This window comes from Elephantulus edwardii, unplaced genomic scaffold, assembly GCF_000299155.1.
Source record: "Elephantulus edwardii isolate Elephantulus edwardi_28Jun2011 unplaced genomic scaffold, EleEdw1.0 scaffold00072, whole genome shotgun sequence".
NCBI lineage: Eukaryota > Metazoa > Chordata > Mammalia > Macroscelidea > Macroscelididae > Elephantulus > Elephantulus edwardii.
In genome coordinates, this window is record NW_006399822.1 from 11,559,956 (window position 1) to 11,565,921 (window position 5,966).

Here is a 5,966-nt window from a genome sequence, read left to right on the forward strand (position 1 = left end):
GAATAGTGCAACAATGAATGAATGGAAACCCAAAATCTCTGTAAATGTTTATGAAAATTAATAAAATATAATTATAGAAAAAAAAACCAAACAAACCATCTGGTCCAGGGCTTGTTGTTGTTGTTGGTGGTGGTGGTGTTCAACATTGTTTTATTACCTGGTCAATGTTTTCTTTTGTAATGGGTCAGTTCAGGTGTTCTACTTTGGTGTGTATCAGTTTACGTTGGTTGTGAGTTTCTAAGTATTTGTCCATTTCCTCTAGGTTTTCATGCTTGAGTATAGTCATTTAATAATATTACATTGTTAACATTTTTGTTTTGGTTCCGTTGTCCCTTTCATCTCTTATTCAGATTGTGTCTTTTCTTTCTTTTCCTTTGTTAGTTTTGCTAGCAATTTTGTCGATTTCATTGACCTTTTTGAAGAAACAACTCTTACTCCTGTTGATGGTTTCAATTGTTTTTCTGTTTTCTACTTCTTTTTTCTTCCCTAATTTTTATAATTTCATATTTTTTAGAGATTGTAAGATTTTCTTGCTGTTCTTTTTCAATTCGTTAGTAATGTTTGGTTAATAATAAATTATTTTTTCTTCCCTTTTGATGAGTTTGCTTATTGATATAAATAGATTTTTAATACTCTTTGACTGTTTCTCAGAGGTTTTGTTATGTTGTCTTTGTCATTTTTTTCAAGAAACTTTTTTATTTCTTCTATTGCCCACTCATGCTCAAGTAAAGTGTTTTGGTTTTTTGTTGGTTTTTTTTTTTAGTTTCTCTTTTATTATTAATTTCAATGAACATTTACAGAGATTTTTTATTTCCATTCATTCATTGTTGCACTTTTCTCCCCACCCACCCCACCCCTACCCCCACCCCCAGTTCGCTCTTCTCCTTGAAAAGCAAAAGAAAAAACTCCTTCATTGGTATACAATCCCCCTGCACCCCCATCCCCACCCCGAGGATACTCCACTCTGCAACCCTCATTCCGAACTCTTATGAGAATCATAATGCCCTAAAATATATTACTTTTAAACTGCTCTCTTCAAATGTTTGTTTGGTTTTACTCTTTTATCTTCTTGTTATTAACTTTTAAATTCATAGTCTTGTGGTCTGAGAAAATGCTTTGTATTATTTCTGTGTTTTTTTTTTAATTTATTGAGGTTTATTTTGTGACTAAAACATGACTTATTCTGGAGAATGTTCCATGCACCTTGGAAAAGAATTTATACTGCAATTTTCTGAGGGTGCATAGGCTTTATATATCTGTGAGATTGAGGTAATTTACTGTGTGGTTTAATTCTTCAATAGCTTTGTTGAGTTCCTTTCTGGTAGCTCTGTCTTTTCTTGAGAGTGGTATATTGAAGTCTCCTACAGCTATTTATGGTTTTGTCTATTTTTTTCAGTTCTGTTATTGTTTGCTTTGTGTATTTTGTAACTTTATAATTTAGTACATAGATTATTATTATGGTTATGTCCTCTTGTTCTATTGCTCCTTTAATCATTATATAGTGACTTTCTTTGTCCTTTGTGATGGTTTTACACCAAAATCTATTGTATCATAATTTAATACTGCTATTCCTTGCAGAGTCACCTGTCACTGAAGTCTATATTATCAGAGATTAATATCACTACTCCAGATAGAGTCATCTGTTGAAATGGTCTGTTAATTAGAAGACTTCTACACAATAAGGCAGAGTCTACAAGGGTCCACAACGTGAGTCGGACTTAATCTTTAGAAGGTCCCATTCATCAATGTTATCCTCTTCTGTCTGTGAATTTCTTGCTGTATTTCCAGTCTCTTTACACTGTAGGCTAGGCCCTCTATGTTTGGTCCCATTTTGTCTCTTATGATCTTTATAGTTTGGGGATTTACTCCTGTGTCTCTAATCTTCCTTGAGTTGATTTTGTACATGCTGTGAGATGTGAATTCTGCCTTAGCTTTCCGCAGGTAGAAGTCCAGTTTTGCCTGCACCATTTTTGTTTCTCCATTTGTAAGTTTTGTTTCCCTGTTGGAATATCAGTTGATGATAGGTAGACAGGTTAATTTCTGGGCTTTAAATTTTGTTCCATTACTCTATGTGTCTGTCATTGTATCAATATCATGCTGCTTTTGTTATTACGGATGTACAGTAGATTTTAAGACCACTATGTGTTATTCTTCCCATTTCATTTTTGTGTTTCAGATTTGTTTTGCATTAGGGGGAGGCGGCTCTCTTTCATCTCCAAATAACCTGACCAATTGCCTTTTCTTTCTTTGAAAAATGAATTTAGGATTTGTATTGGAATTGAATTAAACATATAGACTGCTTTCAGTAAGACTGACATTTTCACTAAATTGAGTCTTTGTACTTGCTATGTATCCGAGAGCTGGAAAATGAATAAGGATGACAGAAAAAGAATAAACACCTTTGACCTGTGGTGTTGAAGAAGAGTACACATCCCATGGATGGGCAAAATAATAAACAAATATGTCTTGGAGAGGTTGTAGCCAGAGTGCTCTTTGGAGACAAAAATGATGATGCTTAGCCTCACATGCTTGGGGTACTATTCTTTGGAGAAGGACATGATGCTGAGGGTTGTTGAAGGAGAGGAAGATCCTCAACTATGGGGATCAACACAAGAACTGCTGCAATGGGCTCTTGTGTGTTAGAAAGTGTGAGGATGGCACAGCATAGAACAGGGTTCAGATCTTTTATTCATAGGGTCACTAGGAGTTGACTCGATAGCACCTAACAACATAACAACATCCATAAGCAGGGGACAATTTTCCGTTTGTTTAGGTCTCTTCTTGTTTCTCACAATAGTGTTCTATAATTTTCTTATAAAGTATGTATTCCCAATAGTCTCAATTTTTGGTTGTCTATTGAATGTAGTACTGATTTCTTAGTTTTCTTATCTGCATTTTCTTTGTTAGAAGAATTCCAAGAATTTTTTTACTTTGTTGAGAACCAGACAGCCTAGGCAAGATAGGACATTCTGTCTCAGACCTAAGAAATTATATTGTGATAGCCATGTTATGCAAAAGAAAGAACAGAGACACTGTGGCATGAGACAATAGTCCTTGAGCAGAAGCTCAGGGGCAAGAATCTTTCCCCAGTACTGTCCGAAGCAAAAAATCCTTCCCTGAAACTGATAAATGGGATTTGAACTTAAACCCTTCTAAATGTGAGACAATAATCAGCATGGGAGACCAGTAGCATTGGGAGATGCAAGACATCACAGAAATTACTTGTGGTCTAATCATCATATCAAAGGGTTGCTGTAGGGGAAGCACATGCTGGATGTATTAAGCAGGAGTGCAAGTTATGCTGATGTAGCAGGGAAGGGATGGTACAAGACACACATGCAGAGGAGAGCACTGTTATCTGTAAGGATAAGTCTCTTTAATTTTCTCTTTTCACTAGAATGCTTGTCTGTCAGATATTGTTCCCAAGCTAAGCGTTCAAATTAAGACAGACTAGGAAATATGATTTGCCATCCATTTCTAAAACAGGCTTTCGAAAATCCTAGGTACAATAGAGCATACATAGGGTAGAATAACAGATAAGGAAATTGAGGCTGATCCTCAAATTTGGAAACACAAAGGAGGAGGAACAGTTGTAAGAAGAGACTGATAATTAAAAAGTGTAATGTGAGAAGCTGAATGTAGGAAAACTGGACTTCATTAAGGAAAAATAATGGAACACATAAATATTGACATATTAGGTATTGGCAAAATGAGATGGATTGACATGGAACATTTTGAATCAGATGATCATATGATCTACTCCACTGGAGGTGAAAAGGTGAGAAAAAAAGGGGTCTCTTTCACTGTTAAAAAGGTTATTTCTAGATCCATCTTGAAATACTATGTTGGGAGTGACAGGATAATATCCCATATGCACACAAAGAAGACCTGTTAATAGCACTATCATTCAAATTTATGCACAATAATCAGAGCCAAAGAGGAGGAAAGAGATGATTTCTACCAACATTTAACTGTGCCCAGCACAAATGCAAGAAGCTTCCATGTCATACCTTGCCACAGTTTCTCCACATCAATGCCCTAGTCTTTCTACCACCATCAAAAGGGTCTTTCCACCAGGGTCTTACTTGCTTTAATGCTTGCTGCCCAGTATTGGAAACACTCTTTCTCTTATCCTAGTCCCACAGCTGTTAATAATTTGTAATATCATGCTGATTTGCAAAACCTTATGTCTGCAGTTAAAGTAGTTGGAGACCAGAGGAGGCTAACCATAATGTCTTCAAAAAGTCCACTTTTAGGCTAACACTTCTCCCTAAAATAGTAGTATCTCCCTTTGATTTATTGAGTCTGTCCATAGCTTTGGAATACTGGGACTTTAATGATCAACTTTCAACTCTAGTTTTTATTATTGTTTTCTTACCAGAGCTGTTGTAAATAGGGTTACTTTAGGTTGCAGGCAACTCAACATCACATAAAACAACATACTATATGGGTTGGTTGATTGTTTAATTTAAGCCTCTGTTTTGAGTCAATAAGACCTCAGGGATGGCCTTTGTACTTCAAAGTAGGTTGTTATATTACGGAGAAATATTCTACCAAGTGGTATAGCACTCTTCTGTCAATATGCTGTGCCCATTGACATAAACCCCATGCTGTAACACGGGGTTGCTGTGATGTTGAATCTTGTTCCACTGAGGTGTCAAATGCCATAATCATTATCAATGGTGGACAGTGTTTGATAGAGCTTCCAGTTAACGACAGGTTTGGAAGCAGGAGAGGCATCCACTTCCTAAACAATATGCCTCTGGAAACATTATGAACTTTGAGAAATGACGATAGATGTAGAAAAGCTTCAGGTATTTTATTAATAGGGTCACTATGAGTCATGTTCGACTTGATGGCAATCAACAACAACAACAGCAAACAACTTTTGCAGTTAGAATTTGATAAAACACGCAATTAAGATGCATTAATAATAATGTGAGACTGGAATACAAAAGTTGGAAACCAGGAGAAGGATGAGTAGTTGAAAAATATGGACTTGGTGACAGAAATGTGGCTGAGGATAGAATGATAGAATTCCTTAAAATCAAAGATGTAAATTGCAAATACTCTTTATAAGTAACATAAATGCATGCTGTACACAGGAATTTCACCTGATGGTATGCATAAAAATCAGATTGATTACATCTGTGGATGGAATCTTGGAGAAGTTCAATATCTGCAGTGAAAACTAGTCCAGGTGTTGATTGTGTAACAGACTATTAGCTAATATGCAAGTTCAAATTAAAGCTAAAGAAGGTAAAATCAAACCAACAGGAATAAAAATTTGACCTTGAGTCTATCCCACCTGAATTTAATGACCAACTCAGGGACAGGTCTGAGGCCTTGCGCACTAATAAATGAAGACCAGATGGACTGTGGGAGGATATCAAGAATATTATCCACAAAGAATGCAAAAGGTCATTACAAAGACAGAAGAAGAAAAGAAAAAAGTGAATGTCAGAAGAGACTCTGAATATTTCACTAGAGTGACAAGAAGCCAAAGAAAAGGTAAGAAATCAAGATATTAAGGAGCTGAAGAGAAGATTTCAAAGGGCAACTCAGGAAGACAAAGTAAAATATTATAATGAAATGTGCAAGGAGCTGGAGTCTGAAACCAAAAGGGCCAGACTTGCTCAGCATTTCTTAAGCTGAAGGAACTAAGGAACAATTTCAAGCCTCAAATTGCAACACTTGAGGGTGCTATGGGCAAAATACTGCATGATCCAGTAATCATTAAAAGAAGATGGAAGGAGTATACAGAGTCAATGTACCAAAAAGAATTGAAGAAATATATGATCAAGAGGCAATGCTGATGAAAGACGAAGTTCATGCTGCCCTGAAGGACTTTGAAAATAAAAAGCCCTAGGAATTGACATATTTCAACAAACAAATTCTGCCCTAGACATGCTTACCAGATTGTGCAAAGAAATCTGGAGGATAACTACCTAGCCAACTGGCTGAAA